We start from the raw sequence: 13,530 nt of genomic DNA, 5'->3' as shown, positions 1-13,530 counted from the left end.
GGGCATTCATAAAATTACTTTGTTTGCTGACATTATACACTATACCTGTTTTGCAGTGATTTTTTTGTCTTGCCTAGGGTGGCAGAGCATCCAAGACTGGGCATAGTTCAAAGTATTTATTTTCTTTCGTTTTAGACATATCCATCTGAACTTTGTGGTTGAGTTGTGTCACAGGAGACTACAGAGAAAAGGGAAAATACAACAAAACATTTCCATTGTGAAATCACGATAGGGCTCCAAATACATCACCTTGTTCAAAGTTGACAAAACTGTCGGTAAGGGCACAAAAGTTCAAACTTCTTTTCCAGTTTAGTGTGTGTGTGTGTGTGTGTGTGTGTGTGTGTGTGTGTGTGTGTGTGTGTGTGTGTGTGTGTGTGTGTGTGTGTGTGTGTGTGTGTGTGTGTGTGTGTGTGTGTGTGTGTGTGTGTGTGTGTGTGTGTGTGTGTGTGTGTGTTTTCCCCATCTAATGGTGCTCATCACAAGCCATTATTCTTCTTCCAGTGGAAGTCTCTTCATCGCAGTTTACTCTGAACACCACAATTCAAAGAAGGCCTCATCCTGGCTTACAAAACCTCACAACAGCCTGGTTCAAATAGGACATTCTTAACGTTTGTCTATATGACTTTGGAGGTTTACAGTTCTATGTAATTGAACTGTAATAGGGTGAATTGGGGGAGTTGAATTGTTTTCTCATCATGTTGAGACAGAAAAAGCCTGGGGAGGAAGACATATGCGCCTGTAGCTTCTTAAACTCCATAAGCCCTAAATTGACCCACTATGGCATTTTTTTTTCTACAAGAGCTTTATGTCATTATCACCCTGTGTTATCCACCTTTATAATGTTCGATTTTAGCTTTGTACCAAACTTCAACAAATATCCTTTTGTATGGTAGCTCAAGGCTTCAGCCTCAGAATTCTGATGGAATGCTTTGCAATGTAATGCTTTGCAATGGAATGCTTTGCAATGGAACAGACATATCAGTAGGATAAGTATGTCTACTACAACCACACCTAAACATTTGTCTGTCAAAATGTTGCCAAAATAAGACTTTCCCCTTATATGACAAGGAAAACTGAAGGAATAGTGACTTGTAAATTAACACCACCCAGTGGTAGTAGGAAGTAGTGAACAAACGCAAGATCAAACAATGCCACTGTCCAAGCTTCTTTCAAGATACCGCATCTCATTACAGTGATGAAGTTGAGTGAGTCTGCTCAGCCTAACCCCTCTCTCTCACTATTCAGCCTACAATCATGGAGAAGGACTTCAGATATGATCACAGCTTACAGTACATTTCTGTGATAGGTGGACTGGCAGCTATATTTAGTGTGCCCATAGGAGTAAAGCAGGAAATAAATGCAGGAAGTTTAGCATTCATATTGCCGTGGTTGAGGGGCTTTGGCCCTTCTAGTTATTCTATTTCTATGGTGTTACATGATTTAACAGGATCCTGAAATATTACCTGTCAGAAGATGTTCTCTGGCCAGATCTGATAGAATACATCTTAAGAGGCACTTCCAGCCCAGGTGTCTGTACCCTACAAACGTTCCAGGGCATACTGCCAACCGTGACTTTCTTTGATACTTCATTTATCACTGTTAAGTCAATATGTAATTTCACAAATGATTATTGTAATACACTGTACATCCCACAAATGGCTACCCTCCATCTTATGCCTGTTGAATTAAAAGCACATTCCTAACCATTCATTTATATTCTCTAATACCCTCTCCTTCTTAGAGGTGTACATACTACAGTACACTAAATAGGGCCACCCATAGTGAAACCATTGATTATGTGGATTGATTGGTTGTCCTGCTCTCAGACACTGAGTGGTGATGAAAGAAGTTCTCCCTGCTGAAGATAATGTGGATGGATTGGGACCAGAGTGATGCAGTGGTACTTATACTGGATGCTACAGCAGAGTCTGAGAGCTGGAACACAACACCATCGGGAGACAGATAACTAACTCCCCACAGTCAATTTAACATGTGACCAGAGTGGAGGTGGTCAGCTGGTAAAGACCAGAGTGGAGGTGGTCAGGCTGGTAAAGACCAGAGTGGAGGTGGTCAGCTGGTAAAGACCAGAGTGGATGTGGTCAGGCTGGTAAAGACCAGAGTGGAGGTGGTCAGGCTGGTAAAGACCAGAGTGGAGGTGGTCAGGCTGGTAAAGCCCAGGGAGATGTGGTCAGGCTGGTAAAGACCAGAGTGGATGTGGTCAGGCTGGTAAAGCCCAGGGAGATGTGGTCAGGCTGGTAAAGACCAGAGTGGAGGTGGTCAGCTGGTAAAGACCAGAGTGGAGGTGGTCAGCTGGTAAAGACCAGAGTGGAGGTGGTCAGGCTGCTAAAGACCAGAGTGGATGTGGTCAGGCTGGTAAAGACCAGAGTGGATGTGGTCAGGTTGGTAAAGACTAGAGTGGAGGTGGTCAGCTGGTAAAGACCAGAGTGGAGGTGGTCAGCTGGTAAAGACCAGAGTGGAGGTGGTCAGGCTGGTAAAGACCAGAGTGGAGGTGGTCAGGCTGGTAAAGACCAGAGTGGAGGTGGTCAGGCTGGTAAAGACCAGAGTGGAGGTGGTCAGCTGGTAAAGACCAGAGTGGATGTGGTCAGGCTGGTAAAGCCCAGGGAGATGTGGTCAGGCTGGTAAAGACCAGAGTGGAGGTGGTCAGCTGGTAAAGACCAGAGTGGAGGTGGTCAGCTGGTAAAGACCAGAGTGGAGGTGGTCAGGCTGCTAAAGACCAGAGTGGATGTGGTCAGGCTGGTAAAGACCAGAGTGGAGGTGGTCAGCTGGTAAAGACCAGAGTGGAGGTGGTCAGCTGGTAAAGACCAGAGTGGAGGTGGTCAGGCTGGTAAAGACCAGAGTGGAGGTGGTCAGGCTGGTAAAGACCAGAGTGGAGGTGGTCAGGCTGGTAAAGACCAGAGTGGAGGTGGTCAGGCTGGTAAAGACCAGAGTGGAGGTGGTCAGGCTGGTAAAGACCAGAGTGGATGTGGTCAGGCTGGTAAAGACCAGAGTGGAGGTGGTTAGGCTGGTAAAGACCAGAGTGGAGGTGGTCAGGCTGGTAAAGACCAGAGTGGAGGTGGTCAGGCTGGTAAAGACCAGAGTGGAGGTGGTCAGGCTGGTAAAGACCAGAGTGGAGGTGGTCAGGCTGGTAAAGACCAGAGTGGAGGTGGTCAGGCTGGTAAAGCCCAGGGAGATGTGGTCAGGCTGGTAAAGACCAGAGTGGATGTGGTCAGGCTGGTCAAGACCAGAGTGGAGGTGGTCAGGCTGGTAAAGACCAGAGTGGAGGTGGTCAGGCTGGTAAAGACCAGAGTGGAGGTGGTCAGGCTGGTAAAGACCAGAGTGGAGGAGGTCAGGCTGGTAAAGACCAGAGTGGGGGTGGTCAGGCTGCTAAAGCCCAGAGGGGATGTGGTCAGGCTGGTAAAGACCAGAGTGGAACAGTCCAGGTACTATAGAGTTTATCTCAAATGGCAGCCTATATTCCCTTAGCAGTGCACTATTTTTGACCAGGGCCCATAGAGATCTTTGCACTATAAAAGGAATAGAGTGCAATTTGGGACGCACCCTAAGTAATTAACCTGGGCCTCAGACTCCCCATCAATTACAGCTGTTCATATCTGTTCATTGGGAGCCACTGAAGCTGAGCACTCTCTACTTGACTATTATTTTAGCAGGTGACTCACCCCACATGAAAACATATTACAATGTACTATAGTCTAGTACATTACTGTAGTATACTGTAAGTGATGAGATATCCGTTCCTACAGGTCATGGAAAAATTGCTCTTTTAGTATTTCTCCAGTAGGTTTACTGAAGGAGAAAACCTCCACTTCTATGTCAAAGATAATAAAATAAAAACACTATAGTAAATACTACAGTTCTCTCTGCAAATACACTACAGTAAATGCTACAGTATACTACAATCCTAAAAATAATACATGAATTATTATAGTATATACTACAGTTTTATTTTACTACTGTATTTATACTATAGTTAACTGTAAATACTACAGTATACTACAGTAAATACTACAGTATTCACTGTAGTGTTTTTGCTGACTTTAGTCTGCAAAAACATTACAGTGTATATTCTACAGTAAAGTCTGCAAAAACCCTACAGTGAATACTATAGTATTTATACCGTAGTAAACTATAGTATTTGTTCATGTGGGACAAGTGGATAGTGATGGCTGGATAGGGAAGTGCGTGAGTACATGCTGTGTTTACGGTTGAATAATGTACGAGAGCTTTGTTTGTTTGAGTATTCACAATGCTATCATTTAGTTTTGTTTATCTCTCTCTCTCTCTCTCTCTCTCTCTCTCTCTCTCTCTCTCTCTCTGTGCAAATCTGTTGACTGTTTTCCCCTATTTAGAGCTATTCAGCTGATTTTGTCTCTGCTTACTCAATTTGAGTAGAAAAAACATGAACTCAAAAGCTGTTTACCAAGTACTACATGCAAAGGAGGATATACATGTTCAAAACAGAACAGGGCTTGCTTGCCTCCGAAAACGCTGTTTTGGGAAGTGGATCTTTTCTTCTTAATGTTTGGTTTGTTGGTGTGTTTCCCCACTTTCAGACAGCCTCACTCCGAGAACCGATTCTCTATTTTAAAGAACCACAGATGGAATCAACTTGACCTAGCATCAGGGCCTTCACCAGAATTTCATAACATTCTGGGCTCAGTCCTGAATACCAGGAGCTGAGGGGTTGGCGTGTCTGAGAAAACAATTCTACTTCATTTTATATGACTGGAGATATTACAATAATATTTTGTTTATGCCACACAAAATGACAAGCTACTCTGACATTGACATACTGAGATCAATAAAATGAACGACCCATGTCTTAAATGCAACCAATAGCATAGGCCAATGAAAGTGTGGATACACAGATCTTAGGCCTACAATATGAGGGAATTATAGTCCACCAGCTTTTCAGTGGCACTCACTTATCCAAACTGTTTTTCCACGCAATTATATTTTGAAATATTGCATAATACCTTTTAGCTTCTCCTTCTGTTCATTGACAGCCACAACTCAACAATCAGCTGTTTGATATTTACTGTGCAGGCTCCCCAATTGCGGGCTTCCCAACTGTAGGCCTATACGCTCCTAATGTGACAAAACACAATCTACAGCAATTTTTTAAATAAGCTATTGATCCTCTGTGGCTAAAATATGCTCTCCGGTGTGGTATTTTCAAATATGTATTTATGTATTTAATATTTATTTCTATAGATACATTAGTAATTATATAACTTGGCAAATCAATTTATCTGCAGCACTTCCAGCACCACTTCCTGTGTAACGACGTTCTTCGTTTGTAGAAAGAGAGTCGGACCGAAATGCAGCGTGGTGGTTACTCATGTCTTTATTGAAGACAATGACGATACATGAAATAACTATACAAAATACAAAAACAACAAACGGAACGTGAAACCTAATTACAGCCTATCTGGTGAAACTACACAGAGACAGGAACAATCACCCACAAAATACAAAGCGAAACCAGGCTACCTAAATACGGTTCCCAATCAGAGACAACGAGAATCACCTGACTCTGATTGAGAACCGCCTCAGGCAGCCAAGCCCATACAACACCCCTACTCAGCCGCAATCCCAATAATACAAAAACCCCAATATGAAATACAACAACATAAACCCATGTCACACCCTGGCCTGACCAAATATATAACGAAAACACAAAATACAATGACCAAGGCGTGACATCCTGAGGTGTTATGTTTTCTTCCATGCACTGTGCTCTCCCCAAGGCCAAATAATCAACACTTCTTATTATTAATTCAAATGGATTTTAGTCAGTAACCCCATATGAGGTTATTGTGTAGGTAGTAGGCCTACTGTTACAATAATATTATAAATTATACAATTACAAGATAATAAATTCAGTAATTCAATGAATCCAATAGACTAGTGGTTTCAGCTATATTATTATTAAAACGATGTAGGCCTTATGACCTTTTTAACCAATAATAAAATATGTCAAATTACTTGAATATTCTATGGGAAGGGTGTAAAATGTAAATTTGCATCAGAAATGTATTGGAAAGTTCAGAAAAACATCAGGGAAGGCTATAGGCCTAACATGTTTGAAGAAAAGAGATGATCTGCATTGCTTTCAATTGCTAGACTAATGATCATGACCACTCACCTTAACATTTCCTAGCCTAATTGTAACCAAATATCCAAACAGAGATTCATTCAAAACAAAAATCTGACATTGATTGATTTATCAAGACGAGTTCCAATGCTTGTTCATTGCAGCACAATGACACTGGCTCAATCAAACAGAGCTGGAATTATCAGATGACTACAAATGGCCAGTGGTGAAGTGCTGTTTGTTTACCATAGCACCATTTTTTTAATTATTATTACGTCATAATTTCTGAATGAAAGTTGGTACCAACATGTAGTCTAGTGTATAAAATCATTTTAGAATATACGTACAATGTATCATCCAAAAAGCACGGTTGCCTATGCCTACACATAAGTGGCTCAATGAAAATGTTATATTTTTTTAAATCCTAAAACACCAAATTAGGCCTGCCTTATTGCAAATTAGGCCATCACTGTCAATTGTGAATGATAATTATTCACATTTTACAGCTGAAACGTCCATGCTGCATGCATGCCAACCGTTTGATCCCAATCAGTTTCATGGGAATATGCATTTCAATCTTCTTGAATTATGTAGGCTAAGTAGTCTAACTACTTGTTTAATCTAATGTTAGAGCAGATGGAGTTCAACACAGCCACTTAATCACAGCATATTTTAGACATATGACACCTGCTGTTGAGTTCTGGCCACATGAGGGGCAAATTGTCATAATAAATTACGTACTGTTTTTGGTATAAGAGTAGCCTAACATTATCCATGCTATTATATTAAATTTGTTATGTAGATTACTAATTAATTATGAAGTGATCTTGCAAGACATGGCACCATTCCCAGAACGTGTAAGTGGCAGTACACTGCTTTGATGACTTTGGGAGTTTCAGGTAACCACAGCTCTATGAACTAAGCAATGCTTTCAGAGGACACTTTTTTTACACCGTTGCAGCAACGCAAAAGATTCAGGGCTGACACAAAATCATTTGGGGCTGAAGCCCCGAAAACCAGATCCTGTTGACATCTCTGCCGAGCATAGCAAGCTTAACATTTTGAATGTATGTATCTATTGTTACTCAAGTCCCATCTTTTTAAGTGCAGAGAGAAAATTAAACTCTGTCATAACAAAAGCTTGTGCATTTCCTCCAGAGATGCATTTGACATTTTACAGTCTAGACGTCTCCTTTCTCTGTCAATTAGCTTACTTTGTTGGTGCTGAAAGCATACCCTTTTAGCCTTGGAGCTGACTTTCGGGCACCAGGTGATATGATAAACACAAACCATTTATGGAAAGCTAGCTTGCATTAGCAGTAAAGGCCCAGTGCAGTCAAAAACATGAATTTCATGTGTTTTATATATATTTTCAGACTATGAAGTTGGAAAAATACTGTGAAATTGTGAAAATTATATTAATGCCATTTTAGTGTAAGAGCTGTTTGAAAAGCCCGCCTGAAATTTCAGCCTGTTTTGGTGGTATGGAGTTTTGGTCTGCCTGGTGACATTCTTGCTTGAGAAATGTATCTTTGCTAAGAAGCTATTTTTGTTTCTTTCTGACCATTTTAACTGAAAACAATCACAGTAAGGTGCTTAATTGTTACCCAGAAATTATTGATATTGAGATAAAAACGGCTGCATCAGACCTTTAAATTCAGCTAGAGCTAACATAAGGCCAAGTGAGATACTCTTTAATTTGAATGAGTGCTAACAGTTAGCATTGCAATCAGATTAGTTTAGATGTTGGCCTCGCGGCGCTAGTTATGTCCGACGCTTGAGCATAATATTTAAACGAGTGCTAACATTTAGCGTAGATCACACTATCCTGCTAATAATCAGCCGTAAAGCATTCACATCATTAGCTTGGCTCTTCCCAGGCACATCTTCCAGGGACTCCGCGCCACAGCGGGAGGAATGATTGGGGTAAACAAAGCATAATCTGGGAGACTTCTCTGACTGCGATCTGACCTGAATTCAGGCTCCCTCACTGGCGTGTAGGCTTCCACCACAATGACGAATGGTGTAGTAGGCCCTGTGCTGTATGGCGACGCCTGAGTATGCATGTGTTGTGTGATTAATGTTGAATAGAATGCTAGTTTCCATGTGTTAGGGTTAAGGTCTGTAAGCTTTTTACACTGTTTAACACAGTGTAACAAGTGGAGGAGGTTCAGTTTGATACACATTGGCTGGATCTCACTAATCTACATTAATGTCCTCTCACCTTTTCCTTCCCTTCATCTGCAATGATCTGGACACAAAGGATAGATGAAAGCAACAGTTTTGCCATTCCTGTTCATTACAGAAGTAGACAATGAGAGGAGGCCACATCAGAGTGTTGAGATGCAGCTATTGTTTTTTTTATGTGGAGGAGGTGCAGGTGGAGTGTTTTTTATTGTCCATGGCTAGAGGTCAAGTCTGTTGTCCATGGCTAGAGGTCAAGTCTGTTGTCCGTGGCTAAATCAAATAAAATATTATTGGTCACATACACGTGATTAGCAGATGTTATTGCGGGTGTAGCGAAATGCTTGTGTATCTAGCTCCAACAGTGCAGTAAAATCTAACAAGTAAAATCTAACAAATTACACAACATATACCCAATACACACAAATCTAAGTAGGAATGAATTAAAACTATAAACTGTACATCTGGATGAGCGATGTCAGAGCGGAATGGACTAAGATACAGCAGAATAGCATAGAAAACAGTATATAAATATGAGATGAGTAATGCAAGATATGTAAACATTATTAAAGTGACTAGTGTTCCATTCCTTAAAGTGGGCAGTGATTTCTAGTCTATGGCTATAGGCAGCAGCCTCTAATGTGCTAGTGATGGCTATTTAACAGTCTGATGGCCTTCAGATAGAAGCTGTTTTTCAGTCTCTCCCTCCCAGCTTTGATGCACCTGTACTGTTGTCAAGTCTGTTGTCCATGGGTAGAAAGCAAGTATGTTGTTGTGTAAGATATGATACCTTAGCTACCCTGAGTCATTCACCCACAGGTTCACGGTGCTTTCAGACAGCTAAATCAGGTATGCGTCTGAACACAGGAGTAACATAGTAGCTTTTACTGCCAGTTTTTGCTACTACTTTTTGACGGAAAGGACCACATAATTTCAAACACTGAATACAGGTACCACTTTACAGTTCAGCAGGATGTGGGATATTCCCTCCTGAAGTATGGCCTCCACAACAACAACCACGCCCAGGCACAGGGGAAGTGCACTTTTACCTGAAACTTTCGATCCAATTACCTCAGACCCTCAATACTAGACGGTTTTATTTTTTTCATTGTGAAAAACCAATCTGAATGCTGAATTCTTTATTGTGTGAAACCATGATTACAATAACAATCTCGGACCTCATAAACATACAAACAATAGCAACAATATCTCTTGCAGATATTCACAAAGTATTTCCTGCTATCTAGCTAAAGGTCAGAGTAATGCTGCTCCAGCCACAACCACCACCCCCTCCCTGTTATCCCTCCAACAGCCTCCTGCCGCTGTCTACAGATCTCTATCTCCACAGCGTTAATTATTAACGCTGCTGAATCAAATAGTCTTATCAGGGAGATAACCCACTGGCCAGACTGCCTGCCCTCCTGCTCGGTTCACACACACACACACACACACACACACACACACACACACACACACACACACACACACACACACACACACACACACATACACAAACTAATTTATCTCTCAGAGTGCAATGGAGTGGGGAACAGAGGGCTTCTGGACAGCTTGTAAGGTAAAAATGATACCTCTCCGACCTGTGACACGTCACCTCACTAGCTTAACCCAAGTTTACTGTGGGACTTTACTGTCATTTTCACACTAACCTTTTTACACAAGCCAAGACCCAGCAACTTGAGGCACACGTTTAAGATAAATGTTTACAGTGTGGGTCTGTAACACTTTACTTAACACATCCAGGCATAATGCATCATGCAGTTGTAACGCATTGTAAGTCTTGACCCCTTTATAATGTTTCATAACCATCTCATTATGATTCGACTAAATAACAGCAAGTTTTAGATAGTTGAAAAGGTGCATTAAGAAACACAATCATAAACATATCATAAATCTCAATTTAAGACATTATAAATGCTCCTACATGCAGTAAGGCCATAGAAGGTGTGGTGTATGACTATTGCTATTATAAACTTCTTACCAAAGTAATTAGAACAGTAATTAAAAAGCCATTTTCTTCATACCCGTAGTATACGGTCTGATACATTTGAAGTCGGAAGTTTACATACACTTAGGTTGGAGTCATTAAAACTAATTTTTCAACCACTCCACAAATTTCTTGTTAACAAACTATAGTTTTGGCAAGTCGGTTAGGACATCTACTTTGTGCATGACACAAGTAATTTTTCCAACAATTGTTTACAGACAGATTATTTCACTTATGACTCACTGTATAACAATTCCAGTGGGTCACAAGTTTACATACACTAAGTTGACTGTGTCTTTAAACAGCTTGGAAAATTTCAGAAAATGATGGCTTTAGAAGCTTCTGATAGGCTAATTGAAATCATTTGAGTCTATTGGAGGTGTACTTGCGGATGTTTTTCAAAGCCTACCTTCAAACTCAGTGCCTCTTTGCTTGACATCATGCGAAAAGTGCAAATCAATCCCAGAACAACAGCAAAGGACCCCGTGAAGATGCCGGAGGAAACAGGTACTAAAGTATCTATATCCACAGTAAAATGAGTCCTATATCGAAAGTGAGTCCTATAAAATGAGTCCATAACCTGAAAGGCTGCTCAGCAAGGAAGAAGCTACTGCTCCAAAACCGCCAACAAAAAGCCAGACTACGGTTTGCAACTGCACATTGGGACAAAGATCGTACTTTTTGGAGAAATGTCCTCTGGTCTGATGAAACAATAATAGAACTGTTTGGCCATAATGACCATCGTTATGTTTGGAGGAAAAAGGGGGAGGCTTGCAAGCCGAAGAACACCATCCCAACCGTGAAGCACGGGGGTGCTTTGCTGCAGGAGGGACTGGTGCACTTCACAAAATAGATGGCATCATGAGGTAGGAAAATTCTATGGATATATTGAAACAACATCTTAAGACATCAGTCAGGAAGTTAAAGCTTGGTCGCAAATGGGTCTTCCAAATGGACAATGACCCCAAGCATTCTTCCAAAGTTGTGGCAAAATGTCTTAAGGACAACAAAGTAAAGGTATTGGAGTGGCCATCACAAAGCCCTGACCTCAATCTTGTAGAGAATTTGTGGGCGGACCTAAAAAAGTGTGTGCGAGCAAGGAGGCCTCCAAACCTGACTCAGTTACACCAGTTCTGTCAGGAGGAATGGGCCAAAATTCACCCAACTTATTGTGGGAAGCTTGTGGAAGGCTACCCGAAATGTTTGACCCAAGTTAAACAATTTAAAGGCAATGCTACCAAATACTAATTGAGTGTATGTAAACTTCTGACCCACTGGGAATGTGATGAAAGAAATAAAAGCTGAAATAAATAATTCTCTCTACTATTATTCTGACATTTCACATTCTTAAAATAAACTGGTGATCCTAACTGACCTAAGACATTGAATTTTTTCTAGGATTAAATGTCAGGAATTGTGAAAAACTGAGTGTAAATGTATTTGGCTAAGGCGTATGTAAACTTCCGTCTTCAACTGTATATCACGGCTTTCAGCCAATCAACATTCAAGGCTCAAAACACCCGGTTTATAACAAGTTATAAAGCGCTATTCCTGGATTCTTTGATAAATCTATAATATAATAATATATGCCATTTAGCAGACGCTTTAATCCAAAGCAACCAAAGAATGCATACACTGTAAATATTACTGAAATGTCAGCTTAATTACACATCCTCCTTGCATCAATTTGATTGACAACCAGTTGAGCTGGTACTCTTAAGAAGTCTCTGCATATCTATACATTCATCTTCAATTGGTGCATGTATTTTATCACCTTCATCAAACACATTGAGTGTATCCTGTTGAGTTGTAACAGCCTGATAGAGTGGTATCATGTGTAAGCCCTCCACCACCTCACACCCCTTCACCACTTCACCCCCTCCACCACCTCACCACCTCACCCCCCCTCCACCACTTCACGCCCCTTCTACCACCTCACCCCCCCTCCACCACCTCACCTCCCTCCACCACCTCACACCCCTCCAACACCTCACCCCCCTCCACCACCTCACTCCCCCTCCACCACCTCATCTCCCTCCACCACCTCACCTCCCTCCACCACCTCACCCCCCTCCACTACCTCACCTCCCTCCACCACCTCACCTCACACCCCTCCAACACCTCACCCCCTCCACCACCTCACCCTCACCCCCTCCATCACGTCACCCTCACCCCCTCCATCACGTCACCCCCACCCCCTCCAGCACCTCAGCCACCCTCCACCGCCTCACCCCCTCCACCACCTCACACCCATTCACCACTTCACCCCCTCCACCACTTCACCACCTCACCCCCTTCCACCCTCTCACCCCCTACACCACCTCACCTCCCTCCACCACCTCACACCCCTCCAACACCTCACCCCCTCCACCACCTCACCCCTCCCCCCCACACACCCATTCACCCCCACCCCCTCCAGCACCTCAGCCCCACTCCACCACCTCACCCCCTCCACCACCTCACACCCTTTCACCACTTCACCCCCTCCACCATCTCACCCCCACTCCCTCCACCACCTCACCTCCCTCCACCACCTCACCTCCCTTCAACACCTCACCCCCTCACCTCAGCCACCCTCCATCTCACACCCCTTCACCACTTAACCCCCTCCACCACCTCACCCCCACTCCCCTCCACCACCTCACTCCCCTCCACCACCTCACCCTCACCTCCCTCCATCACCTCACCCCCACCCCCTCCAGCACCTTAGCCCCACTCCACCACCTCCACCTCCCTCCACCACCTCACACCCCTTCATCACTTAACCCCCTCCACCACCCCACCCCCACCACTCCCCTCCACCACCTCACCCTCCCCTCCACCACCTCACCCCCTCAACTACCTCACCCCCCACCATCTCGCCTCCCTCCACCACCTCACACCCCATTCTACACCCCACACCCCTCCACCACCTCACCCCCTCCACCACCTCAACCCCCCCCTCCACCACCTCACACCCCTTCAACACCTCACCCCCTCCACCACCTCACACCCCTTCAACACCTCACCCCCTCCACCACCTCACCCCCCCTCTACCACCTCAGCCCCCCTCCACCACCTCACCCCCCATCACCCCCTTCCACCCCCCCGTCCCGTCCCGTCACCCACCCTCCACCACCTCACCCCCTCCCAGGCTGGGTAACTGAATCTTCTGTATCAGTGACAGGTTCGGAGTACGGTGGGGGTGGGGGGGGGGGTCTTGGCACAGGGATGAGGTGCCAGATTG

The 13,530-nt window shown here is 43.5% G+C and overlaps 1 non-coding gene across 1 annotated transcript; it reads left to right on the top strand.

Annotated features, from left to right (window-relative positions):
* The first annotated feature begins 3,768 nt into the window (after positions 1 to 3,768).
* Positions 3,769 to 3,822, top strand: LOC118384105 (U7 small nuclear RNA). Its single transcript, XR_004825806.1, has one exon. It is a non-coding gene; the product is annotated as a U7 small nuclear RNA (small nuclear RNA).
* The last annotated feature ends 9,708 nt before the right edge of the window (positions 3,823 to 13,530 follow it).

The sequence above is a fragment of the Oncorhynchus keta genome, chromosome 4 (genome assembly GCF_023373465.1).
Source record: "Oncorhynchus keta strain PuntledgeMale-10-30-2019 chromosome 4, Oket_V2, whole genome shotgun sequence".
NCBI lineage: Eukaryota > Metazoa > Chordata > Actinopteri > Salmoniformes > Salmonidae > Oncorhynchus > Oncorhynchus keta.
Note: the sequence above shows the minus strand (reverse complement) of the source record. Positions and strands in the feature narration are given on the sequence as shown.